Source organism: Denticeps clupeoides, unplaced genomic scaffold (assembly GCF_900700375.1).
Source record: "Denticeps clupeoides unplaced genomic scaffold, fDenClu1.1, whole genome shotgun sequence".
Taxonomy (NCBI): domain Eukaryota; kingdom Metazoa; phylum Chordata; class Actinopteri; order Clupeiformes; family Denticipitidae; genus Denticeps; species Denticeps clupeoides.
The window spans coordinates 168,942-195,658 of NW_021629815.1; the positions used below are offsets into that span (position 1 = coordinate 168,942).

At 47.0% G+C, this 26,717-nt stretch overlaps 19 non-coding genes and 11 pseudogenes across 19 annotated transcripts; all 30 read right to left on the reverse strand.

Annotated features, from left to right (window-relative positions):
* Nucleotides 1-4,491: 4,491 nt before the first annotated feature.
* Nucleotides 4,492-4,704, reverse strand: LOC114774719 (uncharacterized; annotated as a pseudogene).
* Nucleotides 4,705-4,826: 122 nt separating this feature from the next.
* LOC114774778 (U5 spliceosomal RNA) lies at nucleotides 4,827-4,940 on the reverse strand. The gene has a single exon (XR_003744950.1). It is a non-coding gene; the product is annotated as a U5 spliceosomal RNA (small nuclear RNA).
* A 329-nt stretch (nucleotides 4,941-5,269) lies between these two features.
* Nucleotides 5,270-5,387, reverse strand: LOC114774633 (uncharacterized; annotated as a pseudogene).
* Nucleotides 5,388-5,533: 146 nt separating this feature from the next.
* Nucleotides 5,534-5,745, reverse strand: LOC114774716 (uncharacterized; annotated as a pseudogene).
* A 5,777-nt stretch (nucleotides 5,746-11,522) lies between these two features.
* Nucleotides 11,523-11,715, reverse strand: LOC114774720 (U2 spliceosomal RNA). The gene has a single exon (XR_003744902.1). It is a non-coding gene; the product is annotated as a U2 spliceosomal RNA (small nuclear RNA).
* A 122-nt stretch (nucleotides 11,716-11,837) lies between these two features.
* Nucleotides 11,838-11,951, reverse strand: LOC114774779 (U5 spliceosomal RNA). The gene has a single exon (XR_003744951.1). It is a non-coding gene; the product is annotated as a U5 spliceosomal RNA (small nuclear RNA).
* Nucleotides 11,952-12,546: 595 nt separating this feature from the next.
* Nucleotides 12,547-12,737, reverse strand: LOC114774698 (U2 spliceosomal RNA). The gene has a single exon (XR_003744889.1). It is a non-coding gene; the product is annotated as a U2 spliceosomal RNA (small nuclear RNA).
* Nucleotides 12,738-12,859: 122 nt separating this feature from the next.
* LOC114774799 (uncharacterized) lies at nucleotides 12,860-13,002 on the reverse strand (annotated as a pseudogene).
* Nucleotides 13,003-13,098: 96 nt separating this feature from the next.
* On the reverse strand, nucleotides 13,099-13,289 carry LOC114774642 (U2 spliceosomal RNA). The gene has a single exon (XR_003744840.1). It is a non-coding gene; the product is annotated as a U2 spliceosomal RNA (small nuclear RNA).
* A 122-nt stretch (nucleotides 13,290-13,411) lies between these two features.
* On the reverse strand, nucleotides 13,412-13,525 carry LOC114774781 (U5 spliceosomal RNA). The gene has a single exon (XR_003744952.1). It is a non-coding gene; the product is annotated as a U5 spliceosomal RNA (small nuclear RNA).
* Nucleotides 13,526-13,855: 330 nt separating this feature from the next.
* LOC114774634 (uncharacterized) lies at nucleotides 13,856-13,973 on the reverse strand (annotated as a pseudogene).
* A 146-nt stretch (nucleotides 13,974-14,119) lies between these two features.
* On the reverse strand, nucleotides 14,120-14,353 carry LOC114774718 (uncharacterized; annotated as a pseudogene).
* Nucleotides 14,354-19,884: 5,531 nt separating this feature from the next.
* LOC114774782 (U5 spliceosomal RNA) lies at nucleotides 19,885-19,998 on the reverse strand. The gene has a single exon (XR_003744953.1). It is a non-coding gene; the product is annotated as a U5 spliceosomal RNA (small nuclear RNA).
* Nucleotides 19,999-20,592: 594 nt separating this feature from the next.
* LOC114774701 (U2 spliceosomal RNA) lies at nucleotides 20,593-20,783 on the reverse strand. Its single transcript, XR_003744890.1, has one exon. It is a non-coding gene; the product is annotated as a U2 spliceosomal RNA (small nuclear RNA).
* A 122-nt stretch (nucleotides 20,784-20,905) lies between these two features.
* LOC114774783 (U5 spliceosomal RNA) lies at nucleotides 20,906-21,019 on the reverse strand. Its single transcript, XR_003744954.1, has one exon. It is a non-coding gene; the product is annotated as a U5 spliceosomal RNA (small nuclear RNA).
* Nucleotides 21,020-21,348: 329 nt separating this feature from the next.
* Nucleotides 21,349-21,466, reverse strand: LOC114774636 (uncharacterized; annotated as a pseudogene).
* Nucleotides 21,467-21,612: 146 nt separating this feature from the next.
* Nucleotides 21,613-21,803, reverse strand: LOC114774702 (U2 spliceosomal RNA). Its single transcript, XR_003744891.1, has one exon. It is a non-coding gene; the product is annotated as a U2 spliceosomal RNA (small nuclear RNA).
* Nucleotides 21,804-21,925: 122 nt separating this feature from the next.
* Nucleotides 21,926-22,039, reverse strand: LOC114774784 (U5 spliceosomal RNA). Its single transcript, XR_003744955.1, has one exon. It is a non-coding gene; the product is annotated as a U5 spliceosomal RNA (small nuclear RNA).
* A 331-nt stretch (nucleotides 22,040-22,370) lies between these two features.
* On the reverse strand, nucleotides 22,371-22,488 carry LOC114774637 (uncharacterized; annotated as a pseudogene).
* A 146-nt stretch (nucleotides 22,489-22,634) lies between these two features.
* Nucleotides 22,635-22,825, reverse strand: LOC114774645 (U2 spliceosomal RNA). Its single transcript, XR_003744843.1, has one exon. It is a non-coding gene; the product is annotated as a U2 spliceosomal RNA (small nuclear RNA).
* A 122-nt stretch (nucleotides 22,826-22,947) lies between these two features.
* LOC114774785 (U5 spliceosomal RNA) lies at nucleotides 22,948-23,061 on the reverse strand. The gene has a single exon (XR_003744956.1). It is a non-coding gene; the product is annotated as a U5 spliceosomal RNA (small nuclear RNA).
* A 329-nt stretch (nucleotides 23,062-23,390) lies between these two features.
* On the reverse strand, nucleotides 23,391-23,508 carry LOC114774638 (uncharacterized; annotated as a pseudogene).
* Nucleotides 23,509-23,654: 146 nt separating this feature from the next.
* On the reverse strand, nucleotides 23,655-23,845 carry LOC114774703 (U2 spliceosomal RNA). The gene has a single exon (XR_003744892.1). It is a non-coding gene; the product is annotated as a U2 spliceosomal RNA (small nuclear RNA).
* A 122-nt stretch (nucleotides 23,846-23,967) lies between these two features.
* On the reverse strand, nucleotides 23,968-24,081 carry LOC114774786 (U5 spliceosomal RNA). The gene has a single exon (XR_003744957.1). It is a non-coding gene; the product is annotated as a U5 spliceosomal RNA (small nuclear RNA).
* A 332-nt stretch (nucleotides 24,082-24,413) lies between these two features.
* LOC114774639 (uncharacterized) lies at nucleotides 24,414-24,531 on the reverse strand (annotated as a pseudogene).
* Nucleotides 24,532-24,677: 146 nt separating this feature from the next.
* LOC114774704 (U2 spliceosomal RNA) lies at nucleotides 24,678-24,868 on the reverse strand. The gene has a single exon (XR_003744893.1). It is a non-coding gene; the product is annotated as a U2 spliceosomal RNA (small nuclear RNA).
* Nucleotides 24,869-24,990: 122 nt separating this feature from the next.
* Nucleotides 24,991-25,104, reverse strand: LOC114774787 (U5 spliceosomal RNA). Its single transcript, XR_003744958.1, has one exon. It is a non-coding gene; the product is annotated as a U5 spliceosomal RNA (small nuclear RNA).
* A 329-nt stretch (nucleotides 25,105-25,433) lies between these two features.
* On the reverse strand, nucleotides 25,434-25,551 carry LOC114774641 (uncharacterized; annotated as a pseudogene).
* A 146-nt stretch (nucleotides 25,552-25,697) lies between these two features.
* On the reverse strand, nucleotides 25,698-25,888 carry LOC114774705 (U2 spliceosomal RNA). The gene has a single exon (XR_003744894.1). It is a non-coding gene; the product is annotated as a U2 spliceosomal RNA (small nuclear RNA).
* A 122-nt stretch (nucleotides 25,889-26,010) lies between these two features.
* On the reverse strand, nucleotides 26,011-26,124 carry LOC114774788 (U5 spliceosomal RNA). The gene has a single exon (XR_003744959.1). It is a non-coding gene; the product is annotated as a U5 spliceosomal RNA (small nuclear RNA).
* Between the last annotated feature and the right edge of the window lie 593 nt (nucleotides 26,125-26,717).

The window sequence follows — 26,717 nt, forward strand, 5'->3', positions numbered from 1 at the left end:
CTTACTGGCAGCTTGCCGTGGAGGCAACGCCAGTTGAGGTCTTGCAGACGGTGATCTAACTCAGGTGGCTGAATCCTGACCCAAGTGCCTTCCTCAAGCCCCAAAAGGGCTTGAGTACCCCTTGTACTGAGCAGAGTCTTATACAAGACCCTATGCTTCAGCAAGGCTTCACCGAGACCATCTGCCTGGATGGACTTACCCAGGCTAACAGCATACCTGTAGTGGGCAGGCAGCGTCTCGGCCTTGGGAACAGCGTTTGTCCACAATGGGCACAAATGGCGCATCGGGAAACTCAGCCACAGACGTACGAGGTATTGGTGGGGGTGCTCATGAGGAGCAACCAGACGGCGACAAAGCTGCGAGAGGTAGAGGCAATCGAGTTTAAGAGGGATGTCAGGTACATCTCTCCCCCCCTCCTCCTTCCTCAGGTACATTACTTCACGCCTCACATACTCATACTTGCCCCCCCAGATGAAGCTGAAAACATCCTTTGTTAAACCCCGTTTCATAGCACGGGGAAGGGGGTACACCTGTGCAAGGTAGAGCAATGTGGGCAGAATGTCCACCTTTAACACAAGTACCTTTCCGAGGAAGGAGAGGGACCTCCCCTTCCACAACCCCATCTTCCGTCTGGCCTTAGCCAAGCGTTCTTCCCAGTTGGCCTGGGCCGCCCCTTCAGACTGGAAGAGGACGCCCAAGACTTTAAGAGGGCCTTCACATTGGGGTAAGTCCCCAAAAAGGTCCTCCCTGCCCTTCCAGCCACCAAAGTACTTAACCACCGACTTTTGAAGATTAAGTGCTGCGCCGGAAGCTCTGCCGAACGCCTGGACCAGGTCCAGCGCCTGACCGAGGGACTGGCTCGAGCATGCAAATATGGTGGTATCATCCGCATACTGAGCCAGTTTAACCCTTAAACCACCACTTCCTGGAAGCAGCAGACCATCCACTGTGGGGCTGGCACGGATGGCAGCTGCCAGGGGTTCGATGTAAAGAGCATATAAGAGCGGCGAGAGAGGGCAGCCCTGCCTCACCCCGCCAATCTGGGGGATCCAAAAGCCGAGTGAGCCATTAAGGCACACCCGACTGCCCACCTTCCGGTAGAGGGTCTGGATCCACCCTATGAACTTTGCACCGATCCCCATTCTCTCCAACACTTTAAACAGAAAGCAGTGGTCTACACGATCAAACGCCTTCTCTTGGTCTAAACTGACCATTGCAAGGGGGATGTGACGATCCTCCGCCCATGCGATCGCATCCCGGATCAGGTGTAAATTCCAGAATGCAGATCGTCCAGGGACACCGCATGTCTGGTCAACATGAACCAGACTGGTCATAACTTTCTTCAGGCGCTCAGTCAGTATCTTCGCGATTAGCTTTGCATCAACGCAAAGCATGGTCAGGGGTCTCCAGTTGGCCAAGTCAGCTTTATCGCCTTTCTTGTACAACAAGGAGAGCACACCTGACCTCATGCTTTTTGTCAGCTTCCCTTGGCTCAGCACCTCTTCAATAACCATAAATAACTCTGGTCCCAGGACATCCCAAAATGAAATATAAAATTCCACTGGGAGTCCATCCAGGCCCGGAGTTTTCCGGCGATTCATGCAATGAATTACCTTGGTGACTTCTTCTAAGGTAAAGGGAGCCTCTAGGCTACCCCGGGCATCACTAGGAAGAACCTTCTCTAGCTTGGCCAGGAAACCTGAGCCCCCAACCGGGTCTGTACTCCGTTTGTTAAAAAGTTGTTTATAAAATGAAGTTGCAACCTCTAGCATCTGGGATGTGTCCGTGAGAGACTCCCCATGTTGGTTGCGGAGAGTTTCAAAACTTTTCTCCGCTTTGGAGTCTCTCACTTTATTGAAGAAAAATGCAGTACATTTTTCATTTTCTTCCAACTTTTGACACCTGGCACGGAACAAGGAGGTTTTGGCCTGCTGCTCATGCAGCTGCCGCAAACTATCCTTGAGTTCCGTGGCCCTACCGGGATTAAAATTCCCCCCATTGTTAAAACGAGAGTACAGTTCCTGCAACTCCTCCTCTAAACGTGTGATACGCCAGCGCTGGGAGGCTCTGCGCTGTTTTGAGTAGTTGATGGTGAGGGTCTTGATTTTACTCTTGACCCCTTCCCACCAATCTATCACAGAGGAGCCAGGATCTCTGTACTCGGTCCAAAGCTTAAACTGATCTAAAAACAGCTCCCTGTACTCCTTCTCTTCTAAGAGAGAGATGTTGAATTTCCAGTAGCCAGGACCATGGGCTGGGGCATCGATAGTAATCTTTGCCTCCAGCATCACATGATCCGATGGCCACTGGGGAGACAGGGAGACCGCTTTGAACCGCATGGGGGGTGCTGCTAAAATGTAGTCGATGCGACTACAAGAGCCACGGGTATTGTGCCAGGTCATTCCCAGATCACTAGGGTTGCAAAACTTGAAACCGTCAGTAAGGTTGAAATTACGCACAAACTTAATAAAATGTGGAATACTGACATCACTTTTCCCTTCGAGGAAGATGTTGAAGTCACCCCCAATGACGAGATGTCTGGATGTTAAACAAAAGGGGACCAACTGCTCTAACAGCTCTATACGAGAGGTGGCTTTCACTGGAGCGTAGACGCACAGAACTCTAATGTGCTGCCCCCTCCATGTGGCATCCACCCCCAACACCCTTCCGGGAAGAACCGTGAAGGGGCTTACACTTTGAAAGGCATGGTTCCCAAAAAGGATTCCCACGCCTGACGAATGGACGCCACCCACACTCCAGTGAGACTCACCCAAGTTCCAGTTCTGGGTGAATATGGCCACATCTCGCTGGTCCCGGAGGTGGACTTCCTGCAGTAAACACAGGTCAAAGGGAGAGGATGCCAGTTGGTTAAAAACAGCTGTGCGTTTTACGAAATTTTTCAACCCTCTGACGTTCAATGTTAAGATTTTTAACTCGGCCATGGGGGGTTAAAAAATTTAAAATGAATAAAATTATTACTAAAACCATAAAACCCATAAAGTAATAAAAAAATAAAATTATAAAACCCCAGCCATAAAACCCCCCCTTCACCCAACCACCCCACCCGCATACTCCATCAGCCTCCGGAGACCCTCATCGATGTAGTCTAATTGGAGTTTATCCTCCCCATCCACTCTGGGTCCCTCCAGAGGCTGACTGGGAAGGTGGGGAGGGGGTGGAGGGGGCAAAACTCCCGCTCCCGCTGGCGATGAAGCACTTAATGCCAGCGGGATGTCGACTTCTCGGTCCTTATTTGAAGAGGCCCTGGCTGGAGAAAGGGCCCCTTCTGGTGTCTCAGCCTCCTTTCTGCTTTGCTTGACTGCGGTGTCTTTTTTTATCTCCCCTTTCCTCTTGGTAGGTCTGGTTGCCGGGGTCTCCGGAACCACAGCCGACCCTGCGCTCTTGGTGGCAGGAATCGCCTGAGCCCCCTGCGACTGACTCCGGCCCTCTTCAAGGTGGGGGGAGTCCACCAGGGCGTCAGAATAAAGAGGTTTATACTGGGGGCAGGACCGGGCCAGATGGTTGTCGCCGCCGCAGATCTTGCAGCGTCGTGGCCCGGTGCAGTCTTTGGCCATGTGGCCTTTGTCCAGGCAATTCCTGCACTTCATGTTGGTGCAGGCGTCGGCTGTGTGACCCCTACCCAGACAGAGTTTGCAGAAGGGAGGCTGCTGTGGATAAAACAGGTATCCTCTGTTCCCCTCGATATTAAAATAGCCCGGTGGGTGGCACAACCCGTCTGGAGCCGAGGGATCGGGACGTAGCCGGGCCTGGAACTGGCGACTCCCGTTCCATATGCCCAGCTCGTCCCGCATCTCCCGATGGCCAGGCTGAAGTTCGACATACTGCTGCAAAAATTTCCTGACGGTCTCTGCAGGTAAGAAGGGGTTGAAGATGTGGACCGTGATGATCTTCTTATCGGCCCACCAGAGTTGTTCCACTGCGTAATTCTTCAACCCCTCCTCTTTTTTTTCTCTGCATACCTCCAGCATAGTTGTAAATCTTCCATCGGCGAGGACGGTGACGTCAACGAAGCGCTGGGGACCATTCCTCTGCACACACACAATGTCACTTGCCTTCAGGCTCAGGACTCCGAACAGGACCTCCCTGATGAAAGGAACCCTCTCAGGGAAGCCCTGGGGGTCTGCTCCCCTCCACCGGAACCTCAGAGAGTTCTTCATTCTCGTCGCTGGAACCTCGGTGGAGGGGCTGTCTCTGTTTTGAGACCCCCGGTTGTCCAGCGCCCTGGCCTCGGCCTGGTGGGGAGCGGGCACCTCTGCAACAGGAATATCTTTTTTCACAGCATCTGTTTCAGGTACCTGCTGCTTCGCATCCTTCTCTTTCCCTAGTTGGCTTTGCTGGTCCCGCTCCCGAATGGTCCCCATCTCCTTCTTCCTCGCCGACTGGGCTTTTGCTGGAAGCATGCTACCTGCTACTCCCGCCAGGTCTTTCATCGCCGTCGTCATCGTTGCCGACTTCTTCCTGGCCTTAACTCCAGACTCCATTTTAGGACGGGGTGCAGAGCCCTAAAAAGGGCTCTGTAAGTGCTTTTAGCCTTTGAAAAGGCTTTTGGGTTTAAAAGTGCTAAAAGGTGTTGGGGCTAAAAGAAACAAATCTCAGTGGTGCCCCATACAACGCACGACTCCCACCGAGAACTGATAAGAACAGATACTACACTTGATCTTAGCCAAAAGGCCGAGAAGCGATAACCTGAAAAAGGCGCCGTGGCGTGCCATTCTCGGAACGTGTGCGGTATTTGCTGGATGGTGCGCGTATACGTAGCGCACAACACACCACGTTTTCTTAAGTATTCTTTGAACCCATCGTGTAGCTCTGTCAAAACAGAGCCCCCAAAAATATTGTGAGCTTGTTGACGCCCCTCTCCACGGAAATCTTTAGTAAAAGGCGAAAGATTTGTACGTGATGAAGAGAAGCCCAAGCGACAACAACAGGGCCGTAAAGGTGGAGAGTGTCTCTTGTGTGTTTGGTGCTGACATCAGGGTGCGTCGCACCTTAAGGCCGAGGGCCGGACAACCCCGCCTTATCAATTCAGCTCCACCCTATTCCACAGTTAAGCCAGTGAACGACTGTCGAACGATTGTCACAGAGCAGGCACGGACACGAAAACCAAAGAGCAGCTTGTAAAAAAAAAAAAAAAAAAAAAGAAAAAAGGCGGGAAAACGTAACAAAGACTAAAAATACCTCTTAACTAACTTTGAAAAAAAGCTGACAAGGCAATGTAAAAAACTTCATTTTGAAAACGTTTCTCAATAGCTGTAACACCTGGTTTTCACAGGCAGTCTCCCATCCAAGTACTAACCAGGCCCAAGCCTTCTTAGCTTCCAAGATCAGACAAGATCGGGCGTTCTTCTGCTGGTATGGCCGTAAGCAACCCCAGCTTGAAAATCTTGGACTTTTAAACAAAAAGGCGCTTGAAAACATATCAAGGAATAAAAAACTTGCCTTTGAATGTCAAAAACATGATGGAGAAAAGGCAACAAGTTGGAGTGGTAAGTTTTTATTTGCAACACAACAGAGAAAGTGCACCGCTCCCAGAGGCACTGCAATACTGGGTCGATGCGTGGAGCGGATGGAGCAAGCTCCTTTGCCGACTCCCTGTTCTAAAAATCCGCTTAATATGTAGTCCCCCGCTGGGGGACGTATCAGATATTAAACTGATAAGAACAGATTTTTTTTTTTCCAGATATTTTCTCTTTATTGAAAATTTCATACAATACAAAAAAGTATGACACTTAAAACACAATATATTCATCAATTAAAACCGTCATATAAAAACACATTAAATAAGCATGTTTCCTAAAACTCCAATAAAAATCAATAAAGAGTCTTGCTATAAAGTCTTAAGATTTCTTTTTTAAATTAATCTTAAGATACTTTTAAAAACAAGATAAAACAATAATAAAAACCCCATGGCCTCTTAAAAAATCAAAATAAAAAACGGAATGCACATACCGCAGCTTGGGATCCAAAAAAAGGAGGATCCCCCTGGCCTGTCCCCAGGGTGCTACTGTGCTCGCTTCAGGGTGTCCTCGCCGTGTGCTGCTTGAAAAAAATCTCTTAAAAAAACAAAACGCCACCTAAATCAAAAGTGAATAAGGGACCCTCCAAATGGTCCAAATCCCACACCACAAAATTGAAAAATAAGTTAAATAAATATATAAATCAATTCAAAAACAAATTTAAGAGCTTAAAATGATGAATTTCTCCATGTACAGTTTTTTTTTTTTTTTTTTTTTTCCCACACCAAATTTACAATCAAAAGTCCACACGATATGAAAATAGTCAAAATAAATATATATTCACACAATAATTATATAAATAGGTGCACACGTTTTAAATCATCAGATAAGTCCATAATACATTTTTTTCTTTATATATTTACTTAAACAACACACCAAACTTAAATAATTAAATCCAATAGATCCACACCCTAGTTTAAAAATAAAAGGCAGTCGCTTTAGCTTTTTGAGCTTTTTTGTTTTAAATAAAACTGCAGCCACTACTTGCTTTGAGGACAAAAGAGAAGATGGTCCGGACGCCACAAAAAATGGCAACTGGGCTACGAGCCCAGAAGGGCGTGCCACTTAAGAGTAGCCTCTTCGTAGCCCATATTGGTGACGTCCTTCTCCATCCTGAAGTCGAGTTCAGCCCGGATTTTATGGAAGACACCCTGGGGAGTGAAGTCCGTCCCCCTCCGGATGAGAGCGGCCCTCGCATCCCAGATGGCAGATTTGGTAATGCTAACGACCTCCCACACCCGAAGGGCTGTTGACCCCACTGGTCCCAGTGGCCATCCGTGTAGGATCTTCTCGTACGTCAGTACCGTCTGCTGGTCTAGCTTTCTGCACAGGCTGCCAACCAGACGCCAGATTGCTTTGGCATGCCCACAGTCCCACATAACGTGTCTAATGGACTCGTCCTTGTTACACTGGGACTGTGGGCACTTGGGGTGCCTGGTCAGTCCATGCCTGTGCAGGACCTCTCTTACTGGCAGCTTGCCGTGGAGGCAACGCCAGTTGAGGTCTTGCAGACGGTGATCTAACTCAGGTGGCTGAATCCTGACCCAAGTGCCTTCCTCAAGCCCCAAAAGGGCTTGAGTACCCCTTGTACTGAGCAGAGTCTTATACAAGACCCTATGCTTCAGCAAGGCTTCACCGAGACTGTCTGCCTGGATGGACTTACCCAGTCTAACAGCATACCTGTAGTGGGCAGGCAGCGTCTCGGCCTTGGGAACAGCGTTTGTCCACAATGGGCCCAAATGGCGCATCGGGAAACTCAGCCACAGACGTACGAGGTATTGGTGGGGGTGCTCTTGAGGAGCGACCAGACGGCGACAAAGCTGCGAGAGGTAGAGGCAATCGAGTTTAAGAGGGATGTCAGGTACATCTCTCCCCCCCTCCTCCTTCCTCAGGTACATTACTTCACGCCTCACATACTCATACCTGCCCCCCCAGATGAAGCTGAAAACATCCTTTGTTAAACCCCGTTTCATAGCCCGGGGAAGGGGGTACACCTGTGCAAGGTAGAGCAATGTGGGCAGAATGTCCACCTTTAACACCAGTACCTTTCCGAGGAAGGAGAGGGACCTCCCCTTCCACAACCCCATCTTCCGTCTAGCCTTAGCCAAGCGTTCTTCCCAGTTGGTCTGGGCCGCCCCTTCAGACTGGAAGAGGATGCCCAAGACTTTAAGAGGGCCTTCACATTGGGGTAAGTCCCCGAAAAGGTCCTCCCTGCCCTTCCAGCCACCAAAGTACTTAACCACCGACTTTTGAAGATTAAGTGCTGCGCCGGAAGCTCTGCCGAACGCCTGGACCAGGTCCAGCGCCTGACCGAGGGACCGGCTCGAGCATGCAAATATGGTGGTATCATCCGCATACTGAGCCAGTTTAACCCTTAAACCACCACTTCCTGGAAGCAGCAGACCATCCACTGTGGGGCTGGCACGGATGGCAGCTGCCAGGGGCTCGATGTAAAGAGCATATAAGAGCGGCGAGAGAGGGCAGCCCTGCCTCACCCCGCCAATCTGGGGGATCCAAAAGCCGAGTGAGCCATTAAGGCACACCCGACTGCCCACCTCCCGGTAGAGGGACTGGATCCACCCTATGAACTTTGCACCGATCCCCATTCTCTCCAACACTTTAAACAGAAAGCAATGGTCTACACGATCAAACGCCTTCTCTTGGTCTAAACTGACCATTGCGAGGGGGATCTGACGATCCTCCGCCCATGCGATAGCATCCCGGATCAGGTGTAAATTCCAGAATGCAGATCGTCCAGGGACACCGCATGTCTGGTCAACATGAACCAGACTGGTCATAACTTTCTTCAGGCGCTCAGTCAGTATCTTCGCGATTAGCTTTGCATCAACGCAAAGCATGGTCAGGGGTCTCCAGTTGGCCAAGTCAGCTTTATCGCCTTTCTTGTACAACAAGGAGAGCACACCTGACCTCATGCTTTTTGTCAGCTTCCCTTGGCTCAGCACCTCTTCAATAACCATAAATAACTCTGGTCCCAGGACATCCCAAAATGAAATATAAAATTCCACTGGGAGTCCATCCAGGCCCGGAGTTTTCCGGCGATTCATACAATGAATTACCTTGGTGACTTCTTCTAAGGTAATGGGAGCCTCTAAGCTGCCCCGGGCATCACTAGGAAGAACCTTCTCTAGCTTGGCCAGGAAACCTGAGCCCCCAACCGGGTCTGTACTCCGTTTGTTAAAAAGTTGTTTATAAAACGAAGTTGCAACCTCTAGCATCTGGGATGTGTCCGTGAGAGACTCCCCATGTTGGTTGCGGAGAGTTTCGAAACTTTTCTCCGCTTTGGAGTCTCTCACTCTGTTGAAGAAAAATGCTGTGCATTTTTCGTTTTCCTCCAACTTTTGACACCTGGCACGGAACAAGGACGTTTCAGCCTGCTGCTCATGCAGCTGCCGCAAACGATCCTTGAGCTCCGTGGCCCTGCCGGGATTAAAAATCCCCCCATTGTTAAAACGAGAGTACAGTTCCTGCAACTCCTCCTCTAAACGTGTGATACGCCAGCGCTGGGAGGCTCTGCGCTGTTTTGAATAGTTGATGGTAAGGGTCTTGATTTTACTCTTGACCCCTTCCCACCAATCTATCACCGAGGAGCCAGGATCTCTGTACTCGGTCCAAAGCTTGAACTGGTCTAAGAACAGCTCCCTGTACTCCTTCTCTTCTAAAAGAGAGATGTTGAATTTCCAGTAGCCAGGACCATGGGCTGGGGCATCGATAATAATCTTTGCCTCCAGCATCACATGATCCGATGGCCACTGGGGAGACAGGGAGACCGCTTTGAACCGCATGGGGGGTGCTGCTAAAATGTAGTCGATGCGACTACAAGAGCCACGGGTATTGTGCCAGGTCATTCCCAGATCACTAGGGTTGCAAAACTTGAAACCGTCAGTAAGGTTGAAATTACGCACAAACTTAATAAAATGTGGAATACTGACATCACTTTTCCCTTCGAGGAAGATGTTGAAGTCACCCCCAATGACGAGATGTCTGGATGTTAAACAAAAGGGGACCAACTGCTCTAACAGCTCTATACGAGAGGTGGCTTTCACTGGAGCGTAGACGCACAGAACTCTAATGTGCTGCCCCCTCCATGTGGCGTCCACCCCCAACACCCTTCCGGGAAGAACCGTGAAGGGGCTTATACTTTGAAAGGCGTGGTTCCCAAAAAGGATTCCCACGCCTGACGAATGGACGCCACCCACACTCCAGTGAGACTCACCCAAGTTCCAGTTCTGGGTGAATATGGCCACATCTCGCTGGTCCCGGAGGTGGACTTCCTGCAGTAAACACAGGTCAAAGGGAGAGGATGCCAGTTGGTTAAAAACAGCTGTGCGTTTTACGAAATTTTTCAACCCTCTGACGTTCAATGTTAAAATTTTTAACTCGGCCATGGGGGTTAAAAAAATGTTTTTTTTTTTAAATGAATAAAAATCTTACTAAAACCATAAAACCCATAAAATAGTAAAAAAAAATAAAATGATAAAACCCCAGCCATAAAAACCCCCCTTCACCCAACCACCCCACCCGCATATTCCATCAGCCTCCGGAGACCCTCATCGATAAAGTCTAATTGGAGTTTTTCCTCCCCATCCACTCTGAGTCCCTCCTGAGGTTGACAGGGCAGGTGGGGAGGGGGTGGTGGGGGCAAAACTCCCACTCCCGCTGGCGATGAAGCACTTAATGCCAGCGGGATGTTGACTTCTCGGTCCTTACTTGGCGAGGCCCTGGCTGGAGAAAGGGCCTCTTGTGGTGTCTCAGCCTCCCTTCTGCTTTGCTTGTTCATGGTGTCTTTTTTTATCTCCCCTTTTCTTTTGGAGGGTCTGGTGGCCGGGGTCTCTGGAACAACAGCCGACCCTGCACCCTTGGTGGCTGGAATCACCTGAGCCCCCTGCGGCTGACTCCGGACCTCTTCCCGGTGGCGGGAATCCACCAGAGCGTCCGAATAAAGAGGTTTGTATTGGGGGCAGGCTCGGGCCAGATGGTTATCTCCGCCGCAGATCTTGCAGCGGCGTGGCCCGGTACAGTCTTTGGCCATGTGGCCTTTATCCAGGCAATTCCTGCACTTCATGTTGGTGCAGGCGTCGGCTGTGTGACCCCTGCCCAGACAGAGTTTGCAGAAGGGAGGCTGCTGCGGGTAAAAAAGGTAACCTCTGTTCCCTTCTATTGTGAAGTATCCCGGTGGGTGGCACAACCCGTCTGGAGCCGTGGGATCAGGACGTAGCCGGGCCTGGAACTGGCGTCTCCCATTCCATATGCCCAGCTCGTCCCGCATCTCCCGATGGCCAGGCTGAAGATCGACGTACTGTTGAAGGAATTTCCTGACGGTCTCTGCAGGTAAAAAGGGGTTGAAGACGTGGACGGTGATGATTTTCTTATCCGCCCACCAGAGCTGTTCCACCACGTAATTCTTCAACCCCTCCTCTTTCTTGTCTCTGCATACCTCCAGCATTGTTGTAAATCTTCCGTCGGCGAGGATGGTAACATCTACAAAGCGCTGGGGACCATTCCTTTGCACACAAACAATGTCACATGCAGTCAGGCTCAGGACTCCGAACAGGACCTCCCTGATAAACGGGACTCTCTCAGGGAAGCCCTGGGGATCTGCTCCCCTCCACCGGAACCTCAGTGTGTTCTTCATCCTGGTCGCCGGCATTTCGGTGGAGGTGCTGTCTCTTGTTTGAGACCCCCGGTTGTCCGGAGCCCTGGCCTCGGCCTGGTAGGGAGCGGGCACCTCTGCAACAGAAATATCTTCTTCCACATCTTCTGTTTCAGGTACCTGCTGCTTCGCATCCTTCTCTTTCCTTAGATGGCTTTGCTGGTCCCGCTCCCGAATGGTCCCCATCTCCTTCTTCCTCGCCGACTGGGCTTTTGCTGGAAGCCTGCTACCTGCTACTCCCGCCAGGTCTTTCGTCGCTGTCATCATCGTTGCCGACTTCTTCCTGGCCTTAATTCCAGACTCCATTTTAGGTCGGGGTGCAGAGCCCTAAAAAGGGCTCTGTAAGTGCTTTAGCCTTTGAAAAGGCTTTTGGGTTTAAAAGTGCTAAAAGGTGTTGGGGCTAAAAAAAACAAATCTCAGTGGTGCCCCATACACCGCACGACTCCCACCGAGAACTGATAAGAACAGATACTACACTTGATCTTAGCCAAAAGGCCGAGAAGCGATAACCTGAAAAAGGCGCCGTGGCGTGCCATTCTCGGAACGTGTGTGGTATTTGCTGGATGGTGCGCGTATACGTAGCGCACAACACACCACGTTTTCTTAAGTATTCTTTGAACCCATCGTGTAGCTCTGTCAAAACAGAGCCCCCAAAAATATTGTGAGCTTGTTGACGCCCCTCTCCACGGAAATCTTTAGTAAAAGGCGAAAGATTTGTACGTGATGAAGAGAAGCCCAAGCGACAACAACAGGGCCGTAAAGGTGGAGAGTGTCTCTTGTGTGTTTGGTGCTGACATCAGGGTGCGTCGCACCTTAAGGCCGAGGGCCGGACAACCCCGCCTAATCAATTCAGCTCCACCCTATTCCACAGTTAAGCCAGTGAACGACTGTCGAACGATTGTCACAGAGCAGGCACGGACACGAAAACCAAAGAGCAGCTTGTAAAAAAAAAAAAAAAAAAAAAAAGAAAAAAGGCGGGAAAACGTAACAAAGACTAAAAATACCTCTTAACTAACTTTGAAAAAAAGCTGACAAGGCAATGTAAAAAACTTCATTTTGAAAACGTTTCTCAATAGCTGTAACACCTGGTTTTCACAGGCAGTCTCCCATCCAAGTACTAACCAAGCCCAAGCCTTCTTAGCTTCCAAGATCAGACAAGATCGGGCGTTCTTCTGCTGGTATGGCCGTAAGCAACCCCTGCTTGAAAATCTTGGACTTTTAAACAAAAAGGCGCTTGAAAACATATCAAGGAATAAAAAACTTGCCTTTGAATGTCAAAAACATGATGGAGAAAAGGCAACAAGTTGGAGTGGTAAGTTTTTATTTGCAACACAACAGAGAAAGTGCACCGCTCCCAGAGGCACTGCAATACTGGGTCGATGCGTGGAGCGGATGGAGCAAGCTCCTTTGCCGACTCCCTGTTCTAAAAATCCGCTTAATATGTAGTCCCCCGCTGGGGGACGTATCAGATATTAAACTGATAAGAACAGATACTACACTTGATCTTAGCCAAAAGGCCGAGAAGCGATAACCTGAAAAAGGCGCCGTGGCGTGCCATTCTCGGAACGTGTGTGGTATTTGCTGGATGGTGCGCGTATACGTAGCGCACAACACACCACGTTTTCTTAAGTATTCTTTGAACCCATCGTGTAGCTCTGTCAAAACAGAGCCCCCAAAAATATTGTGAGCTTGTTGACGCCCCTCTCCACGGAAATCTTTAGTAAAAGGCGAAAGATTTGTAAGCAACCCCTGCTTGAAAATCTTGGACTTTTAAACAAAAAGGCGCTTGAAAACATATCAAGGAATAAAAAACTTGCCTTTGAATGTCAATAACATGATGGAGAAAAGGCAACAAGTTGGAGTGGTAAGTTTTTATTTGCAACACAACAGAGAAAGTGCACCGCTCCCAGAGGCACTGCAATACTGGGTCGATGCGTGGAGCGGATGGAGCAAGCTCCTTTGCCGACTCCCTGTTCTAAAAATCCGTTTAATATGTAGTCCCCCGCTGGGGGACGTATCAGATATTAAACTGATAAGAACAGATACTACACTTGATCTTAGCCAAAAGGCCGAGAAGCGATAACCTGAAAAAGGCGCCGTGGCGTGCCATTCTCGGAACGTGTGCGGTATTTGCTGGATGGTGCGCGTATACGTAGCGCACAACACACCACGTTTTCTTAAGTATTCTTTGAACCCATCGTGTAGCTCTGTCAAAACAGAGCCCCCAAAAATATTGTGAGCTTGTTGACGCCCCTCTCCACGGAAATCTTTAGTAAAAGGCGAAAGATTTGTACGTGATGAAGAGAAGCCCAAGCGACAACAACAGGGCCGTAAAGGTGGAGAGTGTCTCTTGTGTGTTTGGTGCTGACATCAGGGTGCGTCGCACCTTAAGGCCGAGGGCCGGACAACCCCGCCTTATCAATTCAGCTCCACCCTATTCCACAGTTAAGCCAGTGAACGACTGTCGAACGATTGTCACAGAGCAGGCACGGACACGAAAACCAAAGAGCAGCTTGTAAAAAAAAAAAAAAAAAAAAAAGAAAAAAGGCGGGAAAACGTAACAAAGACTAAAAATACCTCTTAACTAACTTTGAAAAAAAGCTGACAAGGCAATGTAAAAAACTTCATTTTGAAAACGTTTCTCAATAGCTGTAACACCTGGTTTTCACAGGCAGTCTCCCATCCAAGTACTAACCAGGCCCAAGCCTTCTTAGCTTCCAAGATCAGACAAGATCGGGCGTTCTTCTGCTGGTATGGCCGTAAGCAACCCCAGCTTGAAAATCTTGGACTTTTAAACAAAAAGGCGCTTGAAAACATATCAAGGAATAAAAAACTTGCCTTTGAATGTCAAAAACATGATGGAGAAAAGGCAACAAGTTGGAGTGGTAAGTTTTTATTTGCAACACAACAGAGAAAGTGCACCGCTCCCAGAGGCACTGCAATACTGGGTCGATGCGTGGAGCGGATGGAGCAAGCTCCTTTGCCGACTCCCTGTTCTAAAAATCCGCTTAATATGTAGTCCCCCGCTGGGGGACGTATCAGATATTAAACTGATAAGAACAGATTTTTTTTTTTTTTTTTTATTATTTTATTTTACATTACAGAAAATCATCTTTGTTTTACAAATTACATTCCAAAAAGTTGAAAACACAATAGCCATAACAATTTCTATGTTTAACTAAAAAATTAAAAAACACAAGTAGTAAAAAGAAAAATTCAATAAATAGCAATTAAACGAGAATTTAGCACATTTTTAGTTGTCTTTTAAAATCTTTTCTTTTCTCTGGCATCATGTCGGGGTAGCGAGGGTTGGTGATCCCAGTTCCTCCCACCTCAGTTCCAAGCACTCGACTTGCCTCTTTTGGGCTCAGAGGAGATCCTCTCCCTTTTGGCCCGCTGCTCCTGCCTGTCGCCTGGATGCTGTAGGGGGGCATCTACGAGCGGTCAGTCTGGGGGCGACCGGGACCTTCCTGTGGTTACCCCGGCTTCCTCCTCCGGATGACGACGTGCGGTGTACGCCCTCAGTGACGCCTGGACTAGCTGCTGTTCCATCTGAGGCGTCGCCGTCACGCGTTTCCCCACCAGCAGGTTTCTGGAGGCCCATATAGCATCTTTGACACTATTCAGGGTGCACCAGAGCTTTTGAAAATCTTTCCTGTTCAGTGCTTCCATGCTCTGGCCAACCCCATAAACTGCCTCCCAGCAGTCTAGTGTTCGGGCCTCCCCTGCTGGCAGGCCCGGGCATTGTAGGATTCCGGTTCTGGCCCACAGGTCCCTTGCCGCCCCACACTCCCAGAGAGCATGCCACACCGTTTCGGTGGCGCCACACCCTGGGCGTGGGCATTCTGCTGTCCTTCCCATGCCCCGGGAGTGCATTACAGCCCTAACCGGGAGGATCTCATGAGCCGCCAACCACGAAAGGTCTTTGTGTCTGTTCTGGAGTCTGGGGCAGGCCACATTGCGCCAAACCTTCTCTGCTTCCTCTGCAGAGAGGCCGCGCACTGGGATCACCTCCTCCCGACCCTGCACAAGAGAAACAATTTCTTTACTATTTGTAAGTGTTAGAATATTCTCCTTCTCTATGTTATGTTTCTTTAAAAAGGTTTTAATAAAAACATATTGGGGGGGCAAAGTAAAAGAAACAGGAGTTGTGTGGTCTCTTGGCATCAACTTCAGGTGTCTTAGATACGATCCCATCCAGAACCTGACCATGGCCGCGGCTTTATCTTCTTTGGCGGGGTTTGTTGCATACTTAAGATGTAGGGCAGTGTACTTACTTCCAAGGAATAAGTAGGGGTCTGGGAGGCCCTTTCCTCCTTTCTTTTTACTTTTTTTTACCTCCATTCTTTTCAGTCTTTCCCATTTAGACCCCCATAGGAAGTAAAACACTGCCCTATCCAGGCTCACCAAGAAGACCCTAGGAGGAATAAAAACAGAAGACAACAATAAAAGCAAAGGTAAAATCACTGCTTTAATAATTAAAATTTTCCCTTCCATCGTCAGACTTCTCAGAGCCCAGAAACCAAGTCTGCTCTTTACTTTTCCTAAAACCTCATTCCAATTGTCCCGTCCTCCCCCTTCTTTATCAAATTTAACCCCTAAAATTCTCAGATTTGTTTGTTTAAAATCCACGTCCATCTCTGTTGGTATTCCCCCCCACGACCCAAAGAGCTGGGCCTCAGACTTGCGCCTGTTGAGCTTTGCTCCTGATGCCTCTCCATACCATTCTGTCAACTCCAGAGCTCTTTGGGCCGATGTGGCATCTGTGCTTAAAAGAGTCACATCATCCATGTATAAAACGCACTTTGCAGTTAACCCACCTGGTAAACTCAGCCCGCTGATCCATTGGTCCCTTCGCAAGATCTGTGCCAACGGCTCAATGCATGCCACGAACAGGAGCGGAGATAGCGGACACCCCTGACGAACGCCAGAACAAATGTCTATTGTTTTGGACAAAACCCCATTAACCAAGATCTTGCTATTTATGTCCCTGTATAGCAATTCCACCCATTTTAAGAATTTGCCCGAAAACCCCATTTTTCTCAGTACCTGAAACAGGTAATGGTGCGAGACCCGATCAAAGGCTTTTTCAAAGTCTAAATTTAATACTAAGAGCCTAATGTTTCTGTCTCTCGCATAACAGATGGCGTCTCGGATCAGTACTAGGCTGTCCGTTATCTTCTTCCCTGGGATGGCACAGGCTTGGTCTGGGTGGATCAAGTCCTTTAAAACCATTGACATACGTTGTGATAAAATCTTACTAAAAAGTTTGCAGTCCAGGTTTAAAAGTGTAATTGGTCTCCAATTTCGTATGTCGGTTTTATCTCCATTTTTACCCAACAGGGTCACGATTCCTCCTCTAAAACCATCAGGTAATCTATCTAAATTTGCAAAGTCTTTAAAAGCCATTAAAATGTCTTCTGCTAAAATATCCCAAAAGGTTTTATAAAACTCGACAGGGAGGCCATCCTCACCCGGCGACTTCCCCAGTTTAAAACCTTTCAAAGCACCCTGTAATTCTAAAAGAGTAAAATCTTGATTTAAAGCCGTACTTTGATCTCCCAATTTTTTTCCCACCGCCTGTAATACCTCTTTCAGGACTTCTTCATTAATATCCTTTGATTTATATAGGTCCCCATAAAACTGTTCAATTTCTTTTAAAATGCTTGGTGTATCTTCGAATGTATTACCATTTTCTTTTAAAACTGTAATTTTTCCTCCTTTCGTCATTATTTTCTTAAAAAAATATCTCGTGCATTTTTCTCCCTCTTCTATATCTCTTTCCCGACTTCTCATAATGACCCCTTTACTTTTGGTTTCTGCCAAGACCTTCATTTGTCCTTTAGTTTCTTTTATTAATTCCTTGCAATTCATCCCGCTGTTTAAAAGGTTAAAATATCTCTGCAATCTCTTTTGCAGCCCGTTCATTTTTCTCGATTCTTTGTTTTTCTTTTGTTTGCCTTTAAATTTAAAGAAGAGTCTTGTTCGTTCTTTCACCATCTCCCACCATTCTATTCGTGTCTCATAGAAATCTTGGAGGGACCTCCAGAGGCCATATTGTACTCTGTACTCTGTAACAATCTCCTCATCCTCCAGCAGGGAGCAGTTCAACTTCCACAGGCCACCTCCAACAGTCACACCTGTGGATAATTTCAGGGTGCATGAAAGCATAAAGTGGTCTGAAAAAAAGAGTGGGGTTAAAATTGCTTCATTTGGAGAACAGTCTCTAGTAAACATAAAATCAATACGGGAGGCTCTTGAGTAATCACCACTTACCCAGGTGAACCCATTTTCTCTGGGATGAATTGCCCTGTAACAGTCAATCATTTTAAAATCTCTAACAATTCCTTGCAAAAGAATAGATGTTTTATCGATTTTAAAATCTTCTCCCCCTCCTTTCCTATCTGTTTTAGATAAAACACAATTAAAATCCCCACCTACCATTAATGGCACCCTCCCGAGCATGTGGACCTGTAAATCTCTTAAAAGGTTATAACGTTTGTCTTTATCATTAAAACCATAAACATTTAAGACCTTAAAATCCCTATCTAAAAATGTCAGATGTGTTAAAAGCACTCGTCCTGGTCTTACCACTGTGCTACCTTTTACCTCAATGTGTGGGTTTTTACATAAAATAGCAACCCCATCTGCTTTGTTTTCATTTGAGCCACTCCATATGGATGGCCCGTGTGCCCAAAGGTTTTCCCATTTCTTATATGATTTTAAAAAAGGCAAGGAGCACTCTTGTAATAAAATTATATCTGCATTTATGGTACTTAAGAAGGATAAAATACTCTGTGCTCTAACCATTGACTTTATGCTTCTGACATTTAATGTTGTTATTCTGATAGTCATTTTTTAAGGTAAAATTAGACTTTGCTTGCATCAGGAGGGTCTGTGTATTAGTTAATGTTGTACGACACTTCCTCTTCTTTAATTGTTAAACATTTAGAGGACGGTGTAGAGTCCCCCTCTTGTTCTACCTCTGGGTTAAACCTTACCTGTTGTGCCCTGGGTGTAGATGATTTGAGTTCTACCCTCATAAAGGACACTTCATGAGGGGAGTTTGCCGGCCACTGGTTGCTTCGGTCCCCTGATGACGAGCTTCCTGTTCTCTGCGATGCCCTCCATCTTTTCTCCCCTGTTTCCAGGGGGGATCGTGCTGGTCTTTTGTTCGGTTGAGCGTTGGGGGGAGTATCCTGTGATTCACTCTCCTCCCCCTGACACTGACATAAATCCGACCTTGTTGGAACAGATGAACCCTCACATACTTCTTCTCCCCTCTGTATTGCGTAAAGATCCTCCTCCTCCCCTTTTCTATTATCTTCTATTGCTCCTACTTTCTCTTTGTTTCCATTTCCTTCCATTTCTTGATCTCCACCATTTTCTCTTTGTTCCCCTCCTCTCTTTTCATTGACTCCACCTCCTTCTTGTTCTAGACTGCCCTCTCCCTCATGCCCCCCGCCCCCTTCTCTTTGTTCTGTTCCCGCCAAAACCTCTGGCTCCACCCCTTCTTCTACTTGCCCTTGCTGTCTCGTAGCCATTTTTGCTGTTTTTAACTTGTTTGCAAAGGATTTGGGGCAGTCCCTGTAGAGGTGACTGGTTTCCCCACAGAGGTTACACTTTCTACTATTAGTACAATTCTCATAGCTGTGCCCAATTTCTCTGCATTTGCCACAAAATAACTTTTGGCATGCCTCTGCCAAATGTCCAAATTCCCCACACTTCCTGCAAACCTTAGGCATGCCTTGGTAGTAGATGTGGCCCCGATTCTCCCCCAACACTATCAATTGTGGTATTTGTTTCAGGCCCTGGTGTGCGCTTGGATCTTCCCATTGTTGAATGGGAATCCTCCAAGCACAGGTCCAGATGCCATCCTCGTCCACCACTTTCATAGGTGTACCTTTTACTGAGCAGAACCTCCCTAGCCAAACGCATATATCTTCCCCTGTCACAGTTTCATTAAACATTCTTACAACCACTACTTTCCTGGAGATATCCGACAGTTTCTCTACCTTGAACATAGTAAACTGTTCTTTAACATGTTCGTAACGAACCCAAAACTCTCTTAACAAATTTGCTGTTCTTAAGCTTAAATCAAATCCATTGCTCTGTGGTAGAGCTATAATGCAGTTAATGTCTTCAACCCTGAATTTCAACAACTTCTGCACCAGGTGTCTTGAGAAATCTAGTCGTGACATCGTACATTTTACCCCATTGTTTTCTCTAAACAAGAAACGTACGCTGTGGTGCCTCCACCTGCCAGCTCGAACAGCCGACATAGTGGAGGCACCTAAAACCTAAACAAGCAATTAAACACACAAACCTAACCAGCAAGCTCAGAAAAATAAAAAAAAATTAGAACTCGAAACCAGCAATATACAAATTAAATGACTACTTACCTACAAAGTTCTTAAGAAATACCTGCAAAAAACAGTACAATTTCCTCCCAAATAGAAATGGATTTGGCCATAAATCGGCACAAGCCCTTGGTCTATTTAGGAAGCGATCGCAGTCTCCACCCTTGATCTTAGCCAAAAGGCCGAGAAGCGATAACCTGAAAAAGGCGCCGTGGCGTGCCATTCTCGGAACGTGTGCGGTATTTGCTGGATGGTGCGCGTATACGTAGCGCACAACACACCACGTTTTCTTAAGTATTCTTTGAACCCATCGTGTAGCTCTGTCAAAACAGAGCCCCCAAAAATATTGTGAGCTTGTTGACGCCCCTCTCCACGGAAATCTTTAGTAAAAGGCGAAAGATTTGTACGTGATGAAGAGAAGCCCAAGCGACAACAACAGGGCCGTAAAGGTGGAGAGTGTCTCTTGTGTGTTTGGTGCTGACATCAGGGTGCGTCGCACCTTAAGGCCGAGGGCCGGACAACCCCGCCTAATCAATTCAGCTCCACCCTATTCCACAGTTAAGCCAGTGAACGACTGTCGAACGATTGTCACAGAGCAGGCACGGACACGAAAACCAAAGAGCAGCTTGTAAAAAAAAAAAAAAAAAAAAAAGAAAAAAGGCGGGAAAACGTAACAAAGACTAAAAATACCTCTTAACTAACTTTGAAAAAAAGCTGACAAGGCAATGTAAAAAACTTCATTTTGAAAACGTTTCTCAATAGCTGTAACACCTGGTTTTCACAGGCAGTCTCCCATCCAAGTACTAACCAAGCCCAAGCCTTCTTAGCTTCCAAGATCAGACAAGATCGGGCGTTCTTCTGCTGGTATGGCCGTAAGCAACCCCAGCTTGAAAATCTTGGACTTTTAAACAAAAAGGCGCTTGAAAACATATCAAGGAATAAAAAACTTGCCTTTGAATGTCAAAAACATGATGGAGAAAAGGCAACAAGTTGGAGTGGTAAGTTTTTATTTGCAACACAACAGAGAAAGTGCACCGCTCCCAGAGGCACTGCAATACTGGGTCGATGCGTGGAGCGGATGGAGCAAGCTCCTTTGCCGACTCCCTGTTCTAAAAATCCGCTTAATATGTAGTCCCCCGCTGGGGGACGTATCAGATATTAAACTGATAAGAACAGATACTACACTTGATCTTAGCCAAAAGGCCGAGAAGCGATAACCTGAAAAAGGCGCCGTGGCGTGCCATTCTCGGAACGTGTGTGGTATTTGCTGGATGGTGCGCGTATACGTAGCGCACAACACACCACGTTTTCTTAAGTATTCTTTGAACCCATCGTGTAGCTCTGTCAAAACAGAGCCCCCAAAAATATTGTGAGCTTGTTGACGCCCCTCTCCACGGAAATCTTTAGTAAAAGGCGAAAGATTTGTACGTGATGAAGAGAAGCCCAAGCGACAACAACAGGGCCGTAAAGGTGGAGAGTGTCTCTTGTGTGTTTGGTGCTGACATCAGGGTGCGTCGCACCTTAAGGCCGAGGGCCGGACAACCCCGCCTTATCAATTCAGCTCCACCCTATTCCACAGTTAAGCCAGTGAACGACTGTCGAACGATTGTCACAGAGCAGGCACGGACACGAAAACCAAAGAGCAGCTTGTAAAAAAAAAAAAAAAAAAAAAGAAAAAAGGCGGGAAAACGTAACAAAGACTAAAAATACCTCTTAACTAACTTTGAAAAAAAGCTGACAAGGCAATGTAAAAAACTTCATTTTGAAAACGTTTCTCAATAGCTGTAACACCTGGTTTTCACAGGCAGTCTCCCATCCAAGTACTAACCAGGCCCAAGCCTTCTTAGCTTCCAAGATCAGACAAGATCGGGCGTTCTTCTGCTGGTATGGCCGTAAGCAACCCCTGCTTGAAAATCTTGGACTTTTAAACAAAAAGGCGCTTGAAAACATATCAAGGAATAAAAAACTTGCCTTTGAATGTCAAAAACATGATGGAGAAAAGGCAACAAGTTGGAGTGGTAAGTTTTTATTTGCAACACAACAGAGAAAGTGCACCGCTCCCAGAGGCACTGCAATACTGGGTCGATGCGTGGAGCGGATGGAGCAAGCTCCTTTGCCGACTCCCTGTTCTAAAAATCCGCTTAATATGTAGTCCCCCGCTGGGGGACGTATCAGATATTAAACTGATAAGAACAGATACTACACTTGATCTTAGCCAAAAGGCCGAGAAGCGATAACCTGAAAAAGGCGCCGTGGCGTGCCATTCTCGGAACGTGTGCGGTATTTGCTGGATGGTGCGCGTATACGTAGCGCACAACACACCACGTTTTCTTAAGTATTCTTTGAACCCATCGTGTAGCTCTGTCAAAACAGAGCCCCCAAAAATATTGTGAGCTTGTTGACGCCCCTCTCCACGGAAATCTTTAGTAAAAGGCGAAAGATTTGTACGTGATGAAGAGAAGCCCAAGCGACAACAACAGGGCCGTAAAGGTGGAGAGTGTCTCTTGTGTGTTTGGTGCTGACATCAGGGTGCGTCGCACCTTAAGGCCGAGGGCCGGACAACCCCGCCTTATCAATTCAGCTCCACCCTATTCCACAGTTAAGCCAGTGAACGACTGTCGAACGATTGTCACAGAGCAGGCACGGACACGAAAACCAAAGAGCAGCTTGTAAAAAAAAAAAAAAAAAAAAAAAGAAAAAAGGCGGGAAAACGTAACAAAGACTAAAAATACCTCTTAACTAACTTTGAAAAAAAGCTGACAAGGCAATGTAAAAAACTTCATTTTGAAAACGTTTCTCAATAGCTGTAACACCTGGTTTTCACAGGCAGTCTCCCATCCAAGTACTAACCAGGCCCAAGCCTTCTTAGCTTCCAAGATCAGACAAGATCGGGCGTTCTTCTGCTGGTATGGCCGTAAGCAACCCCAGCTTGAAAATCTTGGACTTTTAAACAAAAAGGCGCTTGAAAACATATCAAGGAATAAAAAACTTGCCTTTGAATGTCAAAAACATGATGGAGAAAAGGCAACAAGTTGGAGTGGTAAGTTTTTATTTGCAACACAACAGAGAAAGTGCACCGCTCCCAGAGGCACTGCAATACTGGGTCGATGCGTGGAGTGGATGGAGCAAGCTCCTTTGCCGACTCCCTGTTCTAAAAATCCGCTTAATATGTAGTCCCCCGCTGGGGGACGTATCAGATATTAAACTGATAAGAACAGATACTACACTTGATCTTAGCCAAAAGGCCGAGAAGCGATAACCTGAAAAAGGCGCCGTGGCGTGCCATTCTCGGAACGTGTGTGGTATTTGCTGGATGGTGCGCGTATACGTAGCGCACAACACACCACGTTTTCTTAAGTATTCTTTGAACCCATCGTGTAGCTCTGTCAAAACAGAGCCCCCAAAAATATTGTGAGCTTGTTGACGCCCCTCTCCACGGAAATCTTTAGTAAAAGGCGAAAGATTTGTACGTGATGAAGAGAAGCCCAAGCGACAACAACAGGGCCGTAAAGGTGGAGAGTGTCTCTTGTGTGTTTGGTGCTGACATCAGGGTGCGTCGCACCTTAAGGCCGAGGGCCGGACAACCCCGCCTAATCAATTCAGCTCCACCCTATTCCACAGTTAAGCCAGTGAACGACTGTCGAACGATTGTCACAGAGCAGGCACGGACACGAAAACCAAAGAGCAGCTTGTAAAAAAAAAAAAAAAAAAAAAAGAAAAAAGGCGGGAAAACGTAACAAAGACTAAAAATACCTCTTAACTAACTTTGAAAAAAAGCTGACAAGGCAATGTAAAAAACTTCATTTGAAAACGTTTCTCAATAGCTGTAACACCTGGTTTTCACAGGCAGTCTCCCATCCAAGTACTAACCAGGCCCAAGCCTTCTTAGCTTCCAAGATCAGACAAGATCGGGCGTTCTTCTGCTGGTATGGCCGTAAGCAACCCCTGCTTGAAAATCTTGGACTTTTAAACAAAAAGGCGCTTGAAAACATATCAAGGAATAAAAAACTTGCCTTTGAATGTCAAAAACATGATGGAGAAAAGGCAACAAGTTGGAGTGGTAAGTTTTTATTTGCAACACAACAGAGAAAGTGCACCGCTCCCAGAGGCACTGCAATACTGGGTCGATGCGTGGAGCGGATGGAGCAAGCTCCTTTGCCGACTCCCTGTTCTAAAAATCCGCTTAATATGTAGTCCCCCGCTGGGGGACGTATCAGATATTAAACTGATAAGAACAGATACTACACTTGATCTTAGCCAAAAGGCCGAGAAGCGATAACCTGAAAAAGGCGCCGTGGCGTGCCATTCTCGGAACGTGTGTGGTATTTGCTGGATGGTGCGCGTATACGTAGCGCACAACACACCACGTTTTCTTAAGTATTCTTTGAACCCATCGTGTAGCTCTGTCAAAACAGAGCCCCCAAAAATATTGTGAGCTTGTTGACGCCCCTCTCCACGGAAATCTTTAGTAAAAGGCGAAAGATTTGTACGTGATGAAGAGAAGCCCAAGCGACAACAACAGGGCCGTAAAGGTGGAGAGTGTCTCTTGTGTGTTTGGTGCTGACATCAGGGTGCGTCGCACCTTAAGGCCGAGGGCCGGACAACCCCGCCTTATCAATTCAGCTCCACCCTATTCCACAGTTAAGCCAGTGAACGACTGTCGAACGATTGTCACAGAGCAGGCACGGACACGAAAACCAAAGAGCAGCTTGTAAAAAAAAAAAAAAAAAAAAAAAAGAAAAAAGGCGGGAAAACGTAACAAAGACTAAAAATACCTCTTAACTAACTTTGAAAAAAAGCTGACAAGGCAATGTAAAAAACTTCATTTTGAAAACGTTTCTCAATAGCTGTAACACCTGGTTTTCACAGGCAGTCTCCCATCCAAGTACTAACCAGGCCCAAGCCTTCTTAGCTTCCAAGATCAGACAAGATCGGGCGTTCTTCTGCTGGTATGGCCGTAAGCAACCCCAGCTTGAAAATCTTGGACTTTTAAACAAAAAGGCGCTTGAAAACATATCAAGGAATAAAAAACTTGCCTTTGAATGTCAAAAACATGATGGAGAAAAGGCAACAAGTTGGAGTGGTAAGTTTTTATTTGCAACACAACAGAGAAAGTGCACCGCTCCCAGAGGCACTGCAATACTGGGTCGATGCGTGGAGCGGATGGAGCAAGCTCCTTTGCCGACTCCCTGTTCTAAAAATCCGCTTAATATGTAGTCCCCCGCTGGGGGACGTATCAGATATTAAACTGATAAGAACAGATACTACACTTGATCTTAGCCAAAAGGCCGAGAAGCGATAACCTGAAAAAGGCGCCGTGGCGTGCCATTCTCGGAACGTGTGCGGTATTTGCTGGATGGTGCGCGTATACGTAGCGCACAACACACCACGTTTTCTTAAGTATTCTTTGAACCCATCGTGTAGCTCTGTCAAAACAGAGCCCCCAAAAATATTGTGAGCTTGTTGACGCCCCTCTCCACGGAAATCTTTAGTAAAAGGCGAAAGATTTGTACGTGATGAAGAGAAGCCCAAGCGACAACAACAGGGCCGTAAAGGTGGAGAGTGTCTCTTGTGTGTTTGGTGCTGACATCAGGGTGCGTCGCACCTTAAGGCCGAGGGCCGGACAACCCCGCCTTATCAATTCAGCTCCACCCTATTCCACAGTTAAGCCAGTGAACGACTGTCGAACGATTGTCACAGAGCAGGCACGGACACGAAAACCAAAGAGCAGCTTGTAAAAAAAAAAAAAAAAAAAAAGAAAAAAGGCGGGAAAACGTAACAAAGACTAAAAATACCTCTTAACTAACTTTGAAAAAAAGCTGACAAGGCAATGTAAAAAACTTCATTTTGAAAACGTTTCTCAATAGCTGTAACACCTGGTTTTCACAGGCAGTCTCCCATCCAAGTACTAACCAGGCCCAAGCCTTCTTAGCTTCCAAGATCAGACAAGATCGGGCGTTCTTCTGCTGGTATGGCCGTAAGCAACCCCTGCTTGAAAATCTTGGACTTTTAAACAAAAAGGCGCTTGAAAACATATCAAGGAATAAAAAACTTGCCTTTGAATGTCAAAAACATGATGGAGAAAAGGCAACAAGTTGGAGTGGTAAGTTTTTATTTGCAACACAACAGAGAAAGTGCACCGCTCCCAGAGGCACTGCAATACTGGGTCGATGCGTGGAGCGGATGGAGCAAGCTCCTTTGCCGACTCCCTGTTCTAAAAATCCGCTTAATATGTAGTCCCCCGCTGGGGGACGTATCAGATATTAAACTGATAAGAACAGATACTACACTTGATCTTAGCCAAAAGGCCGAGAAGCGATAACCTGAAAAAGGCGCCGTGGCGTGCCATTCTCGGAACGTGTGTGGTATTTGCTGGATGGTGCGCGTATACGTAGCGCACAACACACCACGTTTTCTTAAGTATTCTTTGAACCCATCGTGTAGCTCTGTCAAAACAGAGCCCCCAAAAATATTGTGAGCTTGTTGACGCCCCTCTCCACGGAAATCTTTAGTAAAAGGCGAAAGATTTGTACGTGATGAAGAGAAGCCCAAGCGACAACAACAGGGCCGTAAAGGTGGAGAGTGTCTCTTGTGTGTTTGGTGCTGACATCAGGGTGCGTCGCACCTTAAGGCCGAGGGCCGGACAACCCCGCCTTATCAATTCAGCTCCACCCTATTCCACAGTTAAGCCAGTGAACGACTGTCGAACGATTGTCACAGAGCAGGCACGGACACGAAAACCAAAGAGCAGCTTGTAAAAAAAAAAAAAAAAAAAAAAGAAAAAAGGCGGGAAAACGTAACAAAGACTAAAAATACCTCTTAACTAACTTTGAAAAAAAGCTGACAAGGCAATGTAAAAAACTTCATTTTGAAAACGTTTCTCAATAGCTGTAACACCTGGTTTTCACAGGCAGTCTCCCATCCAAGTACTAACCAGCCCAAGCCTTCTTAGCTTCCAAGATCAGACAAGATCGGGCGTTCTTCTGCTGGTATGGCCGTAAGCAACCCCTGCTTGAAAATCTTGGACTTTTAAACAAAAAGGCGCTTGAAAACATATCAAGGAATAAAAAACTTGCCTTTGAATGTCAAAAACATGATGGAGAAAAGGCAACAAGTTGGAGTGGTAAGTTTTTATTTGCAACACAACAG